The sequence below is a fragment of the Schistocerca serialis genome, chromosome 6 (assembly GCF_023864345.2).
Source record: "Schistocerca serialis cubense isolate TAMUIC-IGC-003099 chromosome 6, iqSchSeri2.2, whole genome shotgun sequence".
Classification (NCBI taxonomy): domain Eukaryota; kingdom Metazoa; phylum Arthropoda; class Insecta; order Orthoptera; family Acrididae; genus Schistocerca; species Schistocerca serialis.
This window is the reverse complement of record NC_064643.1, coordinates 131,687,308-131,706,571: the sequence shown is the minus strand read 5'-3', so window position 1 is coordinate 131,706,571 and position 19,264 is coordinate 131,687,308. Positions and strand designations below refer to the sequence as shown.

At 39.8% G+C, this 19,264-nt stretch overlaps 1 protein-coding gene across 1 annotated transcript in view; it reads left to right on the top strand.

Moving 5' to 3' along the window:
- Positions 1 to 19,264, top strand: part of LOC126484477 (DNA methyltransferase 1-associated protein 1) — a 70,081-nt gene that overhangs the window by 17,029 nt on the left and 33,788 nt on the right. The gene's annotated exons all lie outside the window — the stretch shown is intronic.

Genomic DNA, 19,264 nt, shown 5'->3' with positions numbered 1-19,264 from the left:
AAAGTTATTTCAACCTCGCAGCAGCAAATCAAGAAAAATGGTGAGGAGCTTGTAAAGCCCTGTTGTGCCTTGTTTTATATGAAAAGTCATGACAGACAGTATTGTCTCTCTACCTTTCTGTTTGACATCGATGTAATTTGATGTAATATCTGCCAGCATACTATTAAAATGTCTTGTCATGTCATTTGTCATTAGGTGGTAGGCTTTTCTCATTCTGTGGACCACATTGCATAGCAAAACCGATTCGACACGAGTCTCGATTGAAACACTTTTTTACAATCAGAGATCATTCGCATGGTGCTTCACGCTTCAAGATTATGTCTTCTCCAATGTACCTGGTGATTCCTGGAGCTTCAGCAGTGGGCACAGCTCTGGTGATAGTGTAGTGGGTGGGGTAGTCAGTGTATGCTATCATGCATTTATTCCCATTTGTTGACTTGAGAAACCTCTCCGAGGGGTCAAATTCTGATCATGTGAAATGAAGGAATTGGTGCCAGGCACATGTTTTCGTCTTTGGCATGCTCTACGATGGCTTACAAAATGTCTGACAATTTGGTAGACCACTAGCTAATGACATCTGATTCTCATTCTGTCAAGGGTCTTCATAAATTCCAGGTGACCTGATGTTGGAGCATCATGAAAATACTCCAGAGCGAATAGATGGAAATGGGCTGGGAGCACAAGCAACCATTTTTGTCCTGTTGGATCGTAATTCCTTTTATGAAATATTCCATCTACATCTATCTGATTACTCTGCAATTCACAATTAAGTGCTTAGCAGACGGTTCACTCACCCACCTTCAAGCTATTTCTCTACTGTTCCACCCATGAGTTGCGCATAGAAAAAACGAGCACTTAAATCTTTCTGTGTGACCTCCGATGTCTCTTATTTTATTATGATTATCGTGTCTCCCTATGAAGGTGGGTTGTTGTTGTTGTTGTTGTTGTTGTTGTGGTCTTCAGTCCTGAGACTGGTTTGATGCAGCTCTCCATGCTACTCTATCCTGTGCAAGCTTTTTCATCTCCCAGTACCTACTGCAACCTACATCCTTCTGAATCTGCTTAGTGTATTCATCTCTTGGTCTCCCTCTACGATTTTTACCCTCCACGCTGCCCTCCAATACTAAATTGGTGATCCCTTGATGCCTCAGAACATGTCCTACCAACCGATCCCTTCTTCTGGTCAAGTTGTGCCACAAACTTCTCTTCTCCCCAATCCTATTCAATACTTCCTCATTAGTTATGTGATCTATGAAGGTGGGTACCAACAGAATATTGGTGATTGAACTTTCACGAAACTCTCTCCCCTACTTCGCAATAAAACAAAATGAGCTGCTGCTCTTTGAAGTTTTTTGATGTTCTCCGTCAGTCGCATCTGATGGGGATCCCACACCACACAGCAATAGTCCAGAAGAGGATGGTCATATGTGGTGTAAGCAGTCTCGTTAGTAGATCTGTGGCACTCCCTAAGTGTTCTGCCAATAAATTACATGATATTACCTTTGTATTCATACCAATTTATGTTATGCGTAATTGTAATCTCTAAATGTTTAGATGAATTTATAGCCTTTAGATTTGTGTGACTTATCATTTACCAGAAATGTGGTACTTATGTGAATGACTTCATACTTTTCAGTATTTTGAATTAATTATCACCTTTTGCACCATACAGGTGTGTTGTCTAAATAATTTTACAATTGGTTTAGATCATATGATGACTTTACAAGACAATTGACGACAGAATCATCTGCAAACAGTCTGAGAGGGCTGCTCAGACTGTCCCCAATGTCATTTATGTAGATAACACTTTCTTGGAGAATGCCATCTATGGCTTCTGTGTTACTCGAGACTTTCCGTCAGTTACTTCAAGCTGTGACCTTTCTGACAGTAACTCACAAATGTAGTCACACAGTTGAGGCGGTACTCCATAGGCATGCTATGTGATTAGAAGTCGCTTGTGAGGAATGGTGTCGAAAGTATCCTGGAAATTTAAAAAATTGAGATCAATTTGACATCCCCTATTGATAGCACTCATTACTTTATGAGATAGCACTCATTATTTTATGAGATAGCACTCATTACTTTATGAAAATAAAGAACTAGTTTTGTTTCACAAGAAAAATTTTTGGGGTGGGGATCTTTGCAGACTGTTTGTTAGTAAATCATTTTCTTTGAGGTAATTCATGACGTTAGAACACAGTATATCGATCGTAGCCAGTGAAAGCCACGTAACTGCATTTTGTTAAATTTTACAGGAGAAGTAAAAATGGTGTCTTAAAGAATAATATGAAGTGATACAGAAAGTTGCTACATGTGTAGTTATATAGTAGAATCATAGCTATTGACAGATTAGAGAAATCCATGCACTTTCAAATCTCCCTTTGGTCACAGAGTTATTGGTTGCTGTAATTATGAGGTTTTCACAGACAGATTGAGTTATGAGGGTTTCAATGCCTAACATCGATATGTTTCAAAATCCTACTGCAGATTGACTTTAGTGATATGGGTCTGTAATTCAGCATATTACTCCTATTTACTTTCTTGGGTATTGGTGTGACTTTGTCTAAATTGTCCTTCGCCTGCTGGTTCGAGGGTCAGAATCGACTGGAGTTATTCCTGCCTGTCATAAGAGGTGACTAAAAGGAGTCTCCTACTTTCCAGCCTGAAGTATTATGGTTGCCTATTAGGGTTTTACCTCCACATTTTCCAAATTTTTCAGAAGTGTGGGCCATGTGGGGAAGGTCACTTAATGTGATGCATCATGTATCCATTGTGCGCCTAATATTCTCATGCCTCTGTAACTCCACTCGTAATCCAGCCATTGGGCAAGAACACCTTACAGGGTGCGTAATCTACACACCTTGTGCATTGCCATCTTCTGCACCCATGATAATAATGAACCTTTTCACACCCAATGTCCAGTGCAGTAGCCAGTCCGTTGTCAAGGGGCCATCATGTACCCTCTTACTTGTAGCCCCCTGACAACAAAGGAATCGCACTGCTGCTGTCTAAGCAGCAAACTCCCCACATATACCAAGCAGTAGATGCCCAGCTTCATGGGGCATCAGCACTCCTGACAACAGTCATCGTGCCAGGTGGCCGTTGTTGAAGCTGGATGGCACCTGTGGGGAGTCCCTGGTCAGAGTGGGTGGCCTCAGAACAGATGACCCGCAGTGAGGTGGACCAAGTCATCTTTTGTTGATGGCTGAATAGCCCCAGCAATCTCTAAGAAAGGAATGTTATACTTCAGTGTTGAGAAGTATGATCGTAAAGTATTCCCTTCCCTGGCTACACTGTGGGGGAAACATAGGGCTATAGAAGAAACAAAAGGTTTCGAATACTTGGCATATTTTTTGATTTAACTAAGACATTTGAGTGTGTTGATCACAAAATATTGCTCGAGAAGTTGGACCATTATGGAATATGGAGAGTAGCTCACAATTGGTTCACCTCTTACTTTAGCAATGGACAGCAAAATGTCATTATTCACGATGTTGAGAATGGCTGTGATGTGGGGTCTGAATGGAGTTCGGTCAAGTGGGGGCTGCCCCAGGGATCAGTGTTGGTGCCACTCCTGTTCCTTATTTATGTAAATGATATGCTCTCTGGTATTATGGGTAACTCTAAAATATTTCTATTTGGTAGTGAAGGGTGTTGTGTGAAACATTGGCTCGGTTTCAAATAGTGCAGTTCTTGACCTAAGTTCATGACTTGTAGAAAATAAACTAACGCTAAATCACAGTAAGCCTCAGTTCAATTCAACAAAACCTGAAGTTTTAATTTCACAGAATGGGCATATGATTAATGAAACCGAACAGTTCAAATTTCTAGGTGTTCAGATAGATAGTAAGATGTTGTGGAAAGCCTACATTCAGGATCTTGTTCAAAGACTTAATACTGCCATTTTTACTATTCGAACAGTATCTTAAGTGAGTTATCATTCGACACAAAAATTAGTCTACTTTGCATATTTTCATTCTCTTATGTCATATGGTATTATATTTTGGGGTAACTCTTCCCATTCTAAAAGATATTTTTGAATCAGAAACAGGTGCTTCAAGCAAGAAGAGGTGTAAGTTCACGAACCTCTTGTCGACCCTGTGCATGAGCCTGGGTATTTTGACATTGGCCACTCAGTATATATACTCCTCACTGTCATTTCTTGTTCCCAAGAATAAGCAGCTTTCACTCAGTTAATACTCGGCAGAAATCAAACCTGCATTTTGATCGGACTTCCTTAACTCTTGTGCGGGAAGGTGTGCTCCATCCATTTTCAATGAGCTACCACTACAATTCAAAAATCTTAGCAATAATCTACGCACTTTCAAATCGAAACTGAAGAGTTTCCTCATGGATCACTCCTATTTTGTCGAGGAGCTCCTTGAAAAATGAAGCTGATTCATGTTGCATTGTTGATTGCGTTCTCGTTTCAGCGACTCCCTATAAAAGGCTAAATGTGGTCCAGAGGATTATTTTTCATTGAGACCTCCCATTTGCAGTCCGACAACAAACTACACACCAATGTAGTACAACAGGGTGTTCACTTCATCCGACGCATTTATAGGGGACCAGAACATAATAGGGTTGCTTCTGGTGCCTTCATCTTGACTTTTGAGGATAATTCGTTACTCCCCCTGTGTGGTGCTCTGAGTGCTGAAAGTATGGGCACATGTCTTCCTGGTGCAGTTCCTTCACCACATTTAGAGACTGAGAATGCCTATTGCATCCAAATACTCCATGTGCCCCCCTCCCACCTGTGTCAACTGTAGAGAACACCACTATGCCTGCTCACTGGACTGTATGGTTCTTCAAAAGGAGAGGAAAATTATGGAATACAAGATCCCAGACAGGCTGACTTACCAAGAGGCTAAAAGGAAATGTGACTAGTTGGACCCCATTCGGTTGACCTCCTCCTGTGCTGCAGCTACAAAGACATTGACCTTGCCAGTGACGATAGTCCCTTTGTCTCTGCCTCCAACAACTGGCCCTCAGTGTTGTTCCCATAGCACCTGCTTTGAGAGCTATGTCCCCCCAAACACTGAGGACATCATCAGTCCCCCCCAGCCAGAGAAGCAACAGCCTCCTCCACCCCCTCTCACATGGAAAGGGTCCCCAAGGTCTCACCCCATGCAAAAGTGGACACTAGCCAGTGGCTGAAGAAGCCACAAGCTGCTGGTGAAAGTCTGCACCTGACACCACTTCAGAGAAGCCCTCCCAGCAAGCCCCTAAAGAGAAGTGAGATCTGGTAAGAAACAAGAAACTCCAGTGACCCCCATACCACCACTTCCTGCCAGTTCCGCATCTGAGGATGAGACGGAGATTCTAGCATCCCCCGAGGGCCTAGATCTCGCTGATGCCTCAGCAGCAATGGTAATAAATACAAGCACTCAACTGGTGGCTGCAGATGACCCTGAGGCATAAACTGCCTCCTCGGTCCCTTCATGCCTTCCCAGATTACAGAGAGCATCATCCTCCTGTGGAATGGCGGTAGTTTATTCCCTCGCCTGGCTGCGCTATAACAACTCTTAAGCATTACACCTGCTTTCTGCATTGCTCTTCAGGAAAACCTAGTTTCCGGAAGCGCTGACCCCCAACCTTTGTGGCTGTCGGGGGGGTATTACAAAAATCGCAATGACTGTGACAGTGTGTCAGGTGGAATGTGTACATATGTTCTTACCTTTGTCTACAGCAAACCTGTGCCGCTTCAAGTAACTTCAGAAGTTGTGGTTGTCAGGGTGAGGACAGCGAAGTAGATTACCATTTGCAACATCTACCTTCCTCCAGTTGGTGAAGTATCATACAATGTATTGGCTGCACCAATTTCTTAAATTCCTCCACCTTTCCTACTTTTGGGTGATTTCAATGCCCACAGCCTTCTTGGGGTGAAACCGAGGCTACTGGCAGTGGCAAAGATGTTGAGAATATAGACACCCCACTCATTTCAATATGGCACATGCTCGGCCATTGATATCTTAGTTTGCAGTTCTGGTCTTCTACCATCTATACACTGAAGAGTTCATGATGACTTGTGTGATAGTGACCACTTTCCACTCTTCTTGTACGTCCTCCAGCGCCACTCACCTGGATGCTTGCCCAGATGGGCTCTTATCAATGCTGACTTGGGTGCTTTCATGTCTACTACCACCGTTTGATCTCCATCACATGGCATTATCAATGTGGTGATCCGGAATATTACTACAACCATTGTTCCTGCAGAATCATCAGCAGTCCCTTGTTCCTCAGGTTGCTCACGGCAGAAGACAGTGCCTTGTTGGTTGCTGGAAATTGCCGTGGCCATTAGAGATCATAGGCGGGCCCTACAACATCATAAGTGGCACCCTTCAATGTATGGCTCCATACCCAGGTCCATCAACTACACAGAAGACAGAAGCAGGAGTGTTGGGAATGGTACATCTCCACCATTGGAACACGAATCTCTCCTGTCCAAGTTTGGATTGAGACCAGGTGCCTTTATGGATATTAAACCCCTGCAGGTATACCTGTGATTTCCATGAATGGAGCTATCAATACTGACCCAGATGCAACCACAGATCGTTTTGCTGAGCATTATGCATGAACCTCTACTTCTGAGAATTACCAGAACAAAAGCACTTATCTTTTGCTGCACACCAAATTGAGCCATATCATGCTCTGTTCAGTTAGTGGGAATTTCTCAGTGCCCTTGCACATTGTTATCCCAACACAACCGCGGTCCAGACAGCATCCATCCCCAAATGATTAAACATCTATCAGCAGATTACCATGCCACATCCTTGCCATCTTCAGCTGCATCTTGAGTGATGGCGAATTCCTGTCACAATGGCAAGAAAGCATTATCGTTCCAGTGCTAAAACCTGGTAAGACCCTGATAGATATGGATAGCCTCACCAACATTCTGTGCAAGCTGCTTGAATGTATGGTGAACCGGCAGTCCTTGAGCCATGAGGCCGTCTGGCTCCATCCCAGGGCAGTTTTCGCCAAGGTCACTCCACCACTGTCAACTTGGTATACCTGGAGTCTTTCATCGGAACAGTCTTTTCCTGCCGTCATCACCTTACTGTCATCTTTTTTGACCTGACAAAAGCCTGTACACACACCTGTGCACTGACATTGTGCTGACTGGGCATACAGTGCTGTGATTGCATGGTGGAAAGTGGTCGAGGGTGCAGTGCGGATTGAGTCGGATGAGGTGGGTAGAGGGAGAGAGAGGTAGGGGGCAGCCAGAGGATTGAGGGTGTGTTCAGAGGGAATTAGCATGTTTGCTGCCTAGGAATGGGGGAGTGCAAGGTGGGGGGGGGGGGGGGTGGCATTTACACAGGCTAGGCATGTGATGTATAGATACCGGAATTAGTGTGGGTGTGGCACACAAAGGAGACGTGGATTGGGAGGGTGTGAAATGACAGAAGAATGGGAAATACAGTGGAAAATGTCTGGACAGTGGGTTAAGAGAGACAGTCTAAGAGGACTGCGGGAGTGAAGGGTGTGTCGCATGGATAACTCCCATCTGCGTATGCCAGAAAGGTTGGTGGTGGAGAGAAGAATCCAGAACAGAAGGGGTCGGTTGTGAAGCTGTCACTGCAATGGAGCATGTTGTGGTCAGCTTTGTTCTTGGTCATAGTTTGACAGGGGTCATCCATTCTGGTGAACAGCTTGTTGTTTGTCATACTGGAAATAAAATGATGACTGGAAATAAAATGAGTGTATGGTGCCATTGGCCGGGAGGCCCCATACGGGGCAGGTCTGGCCGCCTTGGTGCAGGTCTTATTACATTCGACGCCACATTGGGCGACCTGCACACCAAATGGGGATGAAATGATGATGAAGACAACACAACACCCAGTCCCTGAGCAGAGAAAATCCCCGACCCAGCCGGGAATCAAACCCGGGCCCCTTAGGACGGGAGTCCGTCACACTGACCTTTCAGCTATCGAGGCAGACGTACTGACAACAAAGCTGTGCAGTAATTGGAGCAGAATTGGTATACAGCATGGCTGTTTTCACATGTGGCTCTGCCTCTTGTGGGGTTGGATAATGTGAGAGTACAAGATTTCCCAGATGTATTTTGATCATAGTTTTTTGAAATTAAATCATTTCATTGATTGAGGGGAAATATCACGCCAATTTTGAATGTAAATGAGCAAGTGTTATTAGCAGAAGGTCTGTTTATTTGTTCATCTATTATTTTTCTTGAGGTATTCTGCATGAGCTTAGAGGCCATCTCAGGAACATTAAAATGGTGACTGTTGTCATGACATATGGACTGATCGGTGGCGGCAAAGAATATTCTGCACAAAGCATGACGTGGAATACCAATGACCAGAATATTAATAATGTAAATGCTGATGTATATACTCTTGCTTTTTGCTTTCTAAGCTTAGAGTTGGTTCATAGGAAATGTACATAACTGATTAAGTTCAGATCACACTTGTAATAGAAGACATAATAAAAGCTTTCATACAAATCAGAGTTATTGAGTTCTGGTTTTGGGTATGAATAAAGTTCTTCAACAGCCATAAGACAAGTTTAACAACGAGTCAGGTATCCACAGACTGCTCAAAGCTGAAGATCAGTAACTGTGTAGTTTAAAAACTAACTGAATACCCGTATGTGGCAACCATGGTGAAAAATGAACTGGAAGACGATTAAGCAATACCGGTACATCAAACTGAATAAGTAGATTCAAGATCAATGAGGAAAATTTTGGTATGAAAGAAACAGTGCTCTTACAACAAACCATTATTAACCAGACAAGACTGTTGTAGTGGAGTTATATATTCTGCTTTCAGTAGTAACGCTGTTAAAGCAGTAACTGACAGTACTGATGTTACTATTCAGTGTCCAAGATAAATGATTGTACGATGCTGAAATACTAAGAAGCGGTACAGCCAAAAGCACAAAAAGTTAAATGCAACAGATTTTAATAATATATGCTTTTAAGCTGACAGATTTATATATTGCAATTTCTGTTCAGAGTAAATCTGCTTATAGCAACATGATTTGACTTCAGTTGTTAAGCAGTTCTCTTGTGGAATTATGAGAATACTTCATACAGTCTGGGTCCGTTTACGAAAAGTGAAGGCGGAATTTGAACCACAGTGCATAACACCTGTTCGGAGTGGTTATTTCATCCAAGTAATCCTGTGAACACTGAAGAATTTCAGCTACAGCTACCGAGATATGGACAGCTGAAGCACTAATGATGAGTGGCTGTGCATGTCATCCAAGGCATAGAAGGTCGGCAGCTGTCTGTGAGGTGTTGCAGTTTGACGAACCAGTGCCAGGCAGCATGCAGTACCAGCAGCAACAACCAGTGCCAAACAGCAAACAGTGTTGTGGCCATACGTGATGAGGCACAAAATGCCATAATTTGGTGGACTCGGATTGTTTTTTCCTTCTTTGTAAAGCCTAGTGGTGTGAACATATGAATACGGTGATTAAAGTGAAGTATTTATTACGACGATGACTTGTGAATATAGTTGGTTTTTATCACGTCATTGTGTCACTTATACATTCTATTGTTACAACAAGTGCTGTTACATTCAGTAAATTCCAACCAGGTAATTACAACAAATATACATACACCCATTCCACTTTTACATCAACTTAAGTTGGATATAGTTCACTACAGATACTTTATTACGATATATAGGTATAAATTTGTTTTAGTTTCACCATGCCATCAGTCATGCAATAACTGGCTCACTTAAATAGAACAGTTATGCATATGGATGACAAGTTTACCCAAGTGAAAACAGACTTCTGCAAATTGACACCAAACTCATGAATTTAGAAACATGGAAATGAATTTACTACCCAACGTAATGGCAGAATAGATACATTGGAAACAAGATTGAACATGGACTTCGATCATATTTCTGAAATAGACAGGCAGTTGGAGATAGTGGAAACTAAACAAGACAGTACTGTAGAGCATGTACATTTTATCAAGGCAGAAATGCCAAATTAGTGTGAAGAATTGAGATGTTAGAGAAAGAACTGATGGATACCAAAACAGTGTTATATACTTATACTCATAAGAATATTGATGTTCTATCAATAATATTTAATGAATTGGAACTGAGATTATAAAAACTTGAATTAACTAAGGATGTGCATTGTACAGCAGTACATGCTAAAACTACAGAACTAGGAGACAACAAATATACACCTACAATGTTTACATGTGCATTGTCAGGAACACCAACAGTTCATAGCAATGATAGTTTTAGTACAGAAATAAATGCAATGATATCAAATAACGCTTTGAGGTTAGAAGAGACAAAGAAAAATTAAGAAAAGAAGTAGAAGCCCAGTTATTAAAGAATGTGATAATACCTAATAACTATGATGACTACTGTAACGCTGAGCAAAGGATTAAATAAGTGATTTCTTAAGTTTTCACCTTAAGGCAATATTCGCCCAGTTTTATTTCTGAAGTCATTTGAGGGCATGTTATCCAATTCCTGGTCAGATACTAGTAAGATACAATTTGTAATAATCCGCTTGACAGACCTGCACAGTGGGGTATGTTACAGGTAGAAGAATTCACATCGTTGATTTCGAGACAGCATTTAAGTCTAAGTATTGGAGTGAGGGGGCCTAAAAGAAACTGAGATTAGAACTTTCAGGATCAAAACCTTACAATAATGGTTCATAGAACAGATATAGAGATTTTTAGAGATTTTATGGAGTGGCATTTCAACAAAACGAAATATCTATATGATCTTATGAGAGAGAAACATTTATTGCAAGTTGTCACTAGCTGATTACCATGGTGAGTAAGGGACAGATTGTTAGCAAAGGATTGGGGAAAAGTGAACAACTTACTGGAATATTTAGAACACGTAGATACAGTGGAGAGGCAAGCTGAAAGATGGGACACAGGCAGCACAACCAATTATAATAACCAATACAGTAGTGTGAACAGAGGATTCTCACCTCACTAAAGAGGATGCTACAAATTGAGGAAACAGGGTATGCAATGGACATGATTATAATCATTCTGGGAATAGATACAGAAATGCAACAGCAAAAATTATCACAAAAACACATTTAATGGTGCTACTACCATGAAGAGGGAAAACTAATACACTTCCAAGAAGAGGCTTGGTCCTCTGAAGCAATACCAAGGGAGCCACAACAAATCGTTTCAAGCTTAATGAAGTATGATTATGATCACAGTTTAATGTATGTTTTATTATATGAAGATGACACACAAATAAAAGAATATATGAAAACAAAATTAACATCCATTGTAAGTAATGTAACTGTGAAAGTTATTTTAGATTCTGGTGGTGACATATGAGTGGTAGGTTCATTTGTTGGATGCTTTCCCTCAGTTACCAGTCATAAGAATAAAGATAACAGACACGACAGGCAAACCAGTATATGCAGGATTGTTCATTGTGTGAATCATAGTATACTCCTAGATAAATTGAAGTTTTATGGGATTGATGGTATAGCCAACCAATGGATCATGTCATATCTAATCAAAAGAATGCAGAAAGTTGTACTTCACAGTAATTCAACCAACAAAATCCAGGGACATATTTCTGACTGGGGAGAAATTATATATGGGCTTCCCCAAGGTTCAATCTTAGGTCCACTACTGTTTCTCATATACGTAAATGATGTACTGCGTAATGTACAACAAGCAGAATTAGTTCTTTTGCAGATGACACCAGTATCGTAATCACTCCTGGTATACGTTCAGAAATGGGAGATATGGTGAACAAAGTTCTCAAAAGTATCATTGACTGGTTTTCTGTGAGTGGCCTCATCCTGAATTTCACAAAGACAAAAAGAAGAGAAATATGTTAATATCGAGTATAGATTTAAGTGTCAGGAAGTCGTTTCTGAAAGTATTTGTATGGAGTGTAGCCATGTATGGAAGTGAAACATGGACGATAACTAGTTTGGACAAGAAGAGAGTAGAAGCTTTCGAAATGTGGTGCTACAGAAGAATGCTGAAGATAAGGTGGGTAGATCACGTAACTAATGAGGAGGTATTGAATAGGATTGGGGAGAAGAGAAGTTTGTGGCACAACTTGACTAGAAGAAGGGATCGGTTGGTAGGACATGTTCTGAGGCATCAAGGGATCACCAATTTAGTATTGGAGGGCAGCGTGGAGGGTAAAAATCGTAGAGGGAGACCGAGAGATGAATACACTAAACAGATTCAGAAGGATGTAGGTTGCAGTAGGTACTAGGAGATGAAGAAGCTTGCACAGGATAGAGTAGCATGGAGAGCTGCATCAAACCAGTCTCAGGACTGAAGACCACAACAACAACACATCATATTCAGTTCTGCACCTCTAGGGGTACTGCACCAGTGATAAATGTAACACATGGTGATGAAATAATACATTGTGTAGAAACTTCAAAATTCTTGTGTGTCCATATTGATGAGAATTTAAATTGGAAAAAACACATTTTGGAACTTGCTCGAATGAAAAACAGCCCACAGTTGCACTAAATTATGTTTATTTTAAACCTTGACCATGGTTTCTCCTATAATAATATAGCCTTCTTCAAAAGTCATACACACTAATAAATGAAAAATGTCTTCGCCCAGCGTCTGCGTCAAGACCAGCCGCTGGGCTAAGACAATTTTTATTTATTAGTGTGTGTGACTTCTGAAGAAGGCTATATTATTATAGCATAAACCATGGTCAAGGTTTAAAATAATCATAATTTAGCACAACTGTGGGCTGTTTCTCATTTGAGACAATTTCTTAACGGTTGCTGTTGTCACTGCCACGATGAAAATAATGACATTTTGGAACTCCTAAAAAAACTTAGTTCAGCCAGCAAATAGCAAATTTTGGGGAGAGAGAAATCAGTAAGTTGACATATTTTATTTTGTTTTCATTCGGTAATGTCATATGGAATAATGTTCTGGGGTAACTCATCTTTAAGAAAGAAGGTCTTCATTGTCCAAAAACGTGCTGTAAGAATAATATGTGTTGCTCACCTGTGATCATCTTGTAGACATCTGCTTAAGGAGTTGGGCATTCTGACTACTGCTTCACAGTTTATTTATTCCTTCATGAAGTTTGTTGTAAATAACCCACTACAGTTCAGAAGGAACAATGAGGTACATAATTACAATACTAGAAGAAAAAAAGATTCCAGAATGAAATTTTCTGCAGAGGCGTGTGCGCTGATATGAAACTTCCTGGCAGATTAAAATGGTGTGCCGGACCGAGACTCAAACTCGGGACCTTTGCCTTTCGCGGGCAAGTGGTGCACTTACCTGCGAAAGGCAAAGGTCCCGAGTTCGAGTCTCGGTCCGGCACACTGTTTTAATCTGCCAGGAAATTTCATACCAGAAAAAATGATGTTTATTACTCAACATTATGGTTGTCTTTAGCACAGAAAGGGGGGAAACAATGCCACAACAAAAATTTTTGACCACTTCCTCAGTGATATAATATGTCTGACAGAGAGCAAGGTAAAATGTGAAAATAAATTGAAAAAGTTTCTCCTTGGCAACCCATCCTATGCCGTTGAAGAATTTCTATGTTTATAATGTGTAAAAGGTGGTGGGTAGGAATCGCTAACACTATCTGTATATCTTGTTTTCATTTTGTGGGAGAAATTATAATAATAATAATAATAATAATAATAGTTATTATTATTATATGGTCATGTTTAGAGTACAAAGAGATGTACAAATTAATTTGCAATATCAATGTAAAATGAGTCTTTCCACATCATGACAATTTATCGTGCAAAATGATCCATGGGACGTGAAAGTAACTAACTAACTTAAGTTTACATTAAACAAATACACATTTCAACAAGCTGTGCTTGTTGTGAAAGGTTTAAATGTACCTATGATTTTGAGTATAGATTGAATGTCAGACAATAATGTATTGTTAAACTTCCAAAATGAGACAGCAACATTCATATATGGACATGAAGAGGATTTAGCTGCCATTCATTTTAAGCAAAGCAACACATCCAGATTAGGACTCACTTTAATGACAGGAAGTACACTATAACAGGATGACAGGCACCAGTTAGTTGTAGATGTGAACAAGTGAATGAAGCAGATATAGTTGATAACATTAACAGATCAAAGAACCTGTATATTCATGAAAAGAAGGATATGATTTCTTTATTACATGACATATAAATGTATTTTCAACATGTCCAGGCATTATTAAAGACTTTATTTTTGGGTTGAGGATTAAACCACACAATCCATTTTATGGCACTCCCCTTCTCCATACCAGCATTGAGGAAGCCATTAGTATAAAAATAAATTGAAAAAATGTTACAATGGAACATTATATAAATGTCCAATAGTTGTTACAATAATCCATTAGTAGTTGTTAAAAAATCAGATGGCATTTTAGTAATAGTGATAGTTGTTACAATAATCCATTAGTAGTTGTTAAAAAATCAGGCTATTTGTATTTGTATGGAGTGTAGCCACGTATGGAAGTGAAACGTGGACGATAAATAGCTTAGACAAGAAGAGACTAGAAGCTTTTGAAATGTGGTGCTACAGAAGAATGCTGAAGATTAGATGGGTAGATCACATAACTAATGAGGAGGTGTTGAATAGGATTGGGCAGAAGAGAAGTTTGTGGCACAACTTGACTAGAAGAAGGGATCGGTTGGTAGGACATGTTTTGAGGCATCAAGGGATCACCAATTTAGTATTGGAGGGCAGCGTGGAGGGTAAAAATCGTAGAGGGAGACCAAGAGATGAATACACCAAGCAGGTTCAGAGGGATGTAGGTTGCAGTAGGTACTGGGAGATGAAGAAGCTTGCACAGGATAGAGTAGCATGGAGAGCTGCATCAAACCAGTCTCAGGACTGAAGACCACAACAACAACAACAAAAAATCAGATGGTATTTTGCTAATAGTGGTGCGTGCATGAACTGTAAATAGAACAATAGCGCCAGAGAGGGATAGGCCACCTGTAATAGAGGAACTGTTAGCCAAGTATGAAGAAGTGAAATGTATCTGTACACTGGACCTGACTGAACTGTTAGCCAATTATGAAGAAGTGAAGTGTATCTGCACAGTGGACCTGATGGGAGGTTACTGCCAGATTGCCTTACGCAGTGATCCACGGAAGTATACGGCACTCCTGTTTGAAAGAAGGTTGTATCAGTTCCAATTGCTACCATTCAGCCTAACAATTCAGTTTCTGTTTTCGTAAGAGCTTTGGATAAAGCAAGAGGCAGTGAGTTATGAAGTAAAGTGTTGCTATATGACAACAATATAGTAGTAATATCCACAACATGGGGAGAACACTTGCAAACACTGGATGAATTTTTCATGAGATTAAGTTCCCTGTGTGTCACCGTGAAATTGTCAGTCTCAATCTGGGAGAAGCAGTGTTAAGTAATTGAGACATATTGTAAATAATAAGGACATTAAGCCTGAGTCACACAAATTGGGTGCAATAAGACTGTGTCCAGAAACAACTAACAAAAAACCAGCTATAATAATTTTTTGGGATGTTGAGTTTCTACAGAAAATTCCTTGCCGATTCAGAGCTTAATGCATCAAGTCTGATGAAGTTATTAAAACAGAACACAATATGGAGATGGGATATAAACTGCCATGAAGAATTTTCAAAAATAAAATAAGCATTGGCAGCAAGCCAACTACTGGTTTACTTGAATTTCACTCTTCATTTTCATATGGCAGTGGAAATATCGGATTATGGGCTGGGCTGTCACATATTCCAGGAATATGTGACTGATCACACATTAGAGAAAAAACCAATAGCTTTTGCTAGTAGAATGCTCACTCAACATGAACATAATTACAGCATTACAGAAAAGGAAACATTATCAGTAGTGTGGACATTCAAGAAATTTAAATACCTACAAGCGGGAAATGCAATACGTACAGCAATACATAAAGACTATAGCATGTTGATATTTCTATTAAAGAGCAAACTACAACACAGTAGGCTAATATGCTGTGGTCTCTTTCTACAGATATTTCATTTTACTATTCAATATGTAAATGGGATAGATAACATAATACCCGACACACTGTCTTGACTACCTGTAGGTCTCCAGTCAAACCAAAATGTAAAAAAAGGGCAAAATTGCTGTTTATTTTCTGAAAGTAAATGCATACAAGACAAAAAAAATTTTGCAAAGACTTAGAAAGTGAACAAAAAGAAAATAGTCACTTACATTTACAAATTAATGCCTTGCACTAAAGTCACACTGATGCTACTGACAATTGGAAATTGTACAAAGGAATATTGTTTCATAGTAAAAGCAACACACAGATACGGTTACTATGCATCCCACAAAATAGTATTAATTTAATGACTTGGTATGTATGTGTAGGATATGCTCATTTCAGACCAAAAAAGTGAATCATGCACATGAACAAATTTTACTACTTTACGAATAGGAATCATCTAATTAGAAAAATTCTGTGATCCTGTGAGATGTGTTAGGAAGTTAAAGTACAAACTATTAGTGTGCACACTACATCATACCACATCATTACAGGGGCAGCAGAGAAATGATGTATGTATTTGTGGTATTTGAATGCTGGGACAATCTAGTAAAATTATACTTGTTAAGAAAGGCTGCATCTCATAATGTTGTAATGATATTAATAAAACATTTTTAAAATGTGGGTAAGTCAAAAAATTTGCTTTTGGATAATGGAACTCAGTTTCCAACCAAACAGTTTAAAGAATTTGTGGCATGGGAAGGCATGAACCATATCTTAATTTCTAAATTTCACTCTCAAAGTAATGCAGCAAAATGGGTCATGTGTGAATTACGTGGTTAGACTTTCAAAATGGACCGACATGGTGATGGAATTTTTGAAAATGTTAAATGAGGTGCAATATTCAGTTACAAATATTGCCCCAATGGAATAATAGGAAAGCGGATAGAAGGAGACTCACCCGTGAAGTGAATTAAATGTTTTGAAAGGAGGCCCTGGAAAAGAGGTGGTGTGTTGTTGATGCTTAAGATATTAAAGGTGTCATTATGGATCTTTCATGTTATATTGTTTTCGGAAGTGAACTAATTAAGATTATTTTAAAGTTTGGTGTAAAAAGCTTAGTGTGCTCGAAAAGTAATGGTCCGCAGCTCGTGGTCTCGTGGTTGCGTTCTCGCTTCCCGAGCACGGGGTCCCAGGTTCGATTCCCAGCAGGGTCAGGGATTTTCACCTGCCTCTAGATGACTGGGTGTTTGTGTTGTCCTCATGATCTCATCATCATTCATGCAAGTGGCAAGATTTGGACTGAGAAAAGGGTGGGAATTTGTACGGACGCTGATGACTGCACAGTTGAGCACCCCACAATCCAGACAACAACAACATCATCATCATCATCATCATCATCATCACCATCGTCACCGAAAAGTAATGATTGAGTGTAAGTGGAAGAAATGCACTTGGAGACAGCTACTATTGGAAGAGAGGCTGTCCTTGGTGTTGAAAATGATTGAACCTGTCATCCTAGCATGAAGAATACTAAAGGTGTGAGTAGTAAGGTTAAATGTAAATGTTGATAGTAAAGGACCTGGTAACATGGAATACCAGAGCTGTCGTAAGAATTGTGTGCAATGAAAATGGATAAAACCTTAACCTTTCCATGGTCTCTTATCTATGGAGGTTGTGAAGTGGCCATGTAATCTAGAATATTAGGCTAAACCTACTGATGGGTCATCAGGAAAGATAAATTTTTGTGTCACTTTCAAGTCTGTAAAATTTTGTAATTTATGAATGGTTGTCTCACATCTTCTCGAACACTGGGAAATGGTTAGTATCATTTCTACGGGAAGCTAATTTTAATTTGAATACGCTATGCAAGGGAATGGTATGAGTGAAACTTTCAGTACCAAATTAGGTAACATGTCTTCCAATATATTGTGGAACTACTACTGTACAGTGGACAAAAAGGACTACTTGTTTCTAATTGTTGCATTGATGATTTACCTGATTCATTTGGTGATGCCACTTATGGTCATACATGATTTTGTATATACTGCATTACAGACTTTTGATTAGTCTAAAAAGGAAGAAGAAAGACAATGGCCAGAGTGAAATTTATAGAGTATAACATGATTAATTAAAAGTTACTTTCACATTGGATTACTGTAGGTGGAAACTGGTAAGTAGTCAGACGCTTGTTCATTTGTAAGGGGGCGGCAGGTGTTAGGGTACGAGATTATATGAGATTTCCCAGATGTTTTGTGGCCAAAGTGTTCGAAATTAAATAATTTTGTTGATTGCAGAGGATATGTAAAGGAACAAATATTTTTAACAAAAGATCTGTTCATCTAGAAAAATTGTACAGAGGTTAAAAATTTAATTATTTTGTGGGAAGATTCAGGAAGGAGAAGGTCTTCCAGAAGATAATAATGTAATTGCTGATGTATATACTCTTGTTTTTCTTGCTTTGTAAGCTTGGAGTTGTTTCATAGGAGATGTACCTAACTGATGTTCAGGTTGTAATAAAAGTCACAATAAAAGCCTTCATACAAATCAGAATTGTTGTTGTTCTGGTTTTGGATACAAGTTGAATTCTTTGACTGACATAAGTAGAGTTTAACGAGTCGGTGGTTCACAGACTTCTTGGAGTTTAAGACCGGTGACAAGGTAATAAAAAAACTGGCTGAACCCTCACAATAACCCTATGACAGGATTGGGATAGGAAGTGCTGAGTGGGTGGATTGGGCAGGTCTTGCACCTGGTCTTCCACAGGTATGTGTTTCCTATGGCAAGCAATTGGGAGTGGGAGAAGCCGAGGGATGGACCATGATATCATTTAGGTTGGAGGGATAGAAAAAGTCTTGGATAAAGTTCCCTCCTCCATCTTTTGTGTGGGCCTGTCAATAACTCAGTACTTCTTCTATTCGGTGAGTGGCCACCTTTACTCCTAAATTATATACCTTCTACCACAACTTACCTGCTATATATCTGTATATGTGTTTGACAAGGGAGTAGGGCTCTGGGTAGTCTATGTCACCATATTGAATCTCAGCAACTTGACACCTTTGCATCTAAGAAGGAAGTTTTTCATACATCTCCTTCTCTGTACTGAAATGAATCTGCCAGTTTATACTCTTTCTTTGTTGTAATAGATGTCAGGCATCAGCATCATAAAACTCACTAGCTGCTCTTCATTTGTAGTACAAGGGTTTGATTTTTTAAAGTTTCCATCTACAAGATGGCAGCCACAGATTGTGGCATCACATATCAATACCACCTCACGGCATGTCAATTTGATACTAGAGCGGCAAGTTTCTATCTGA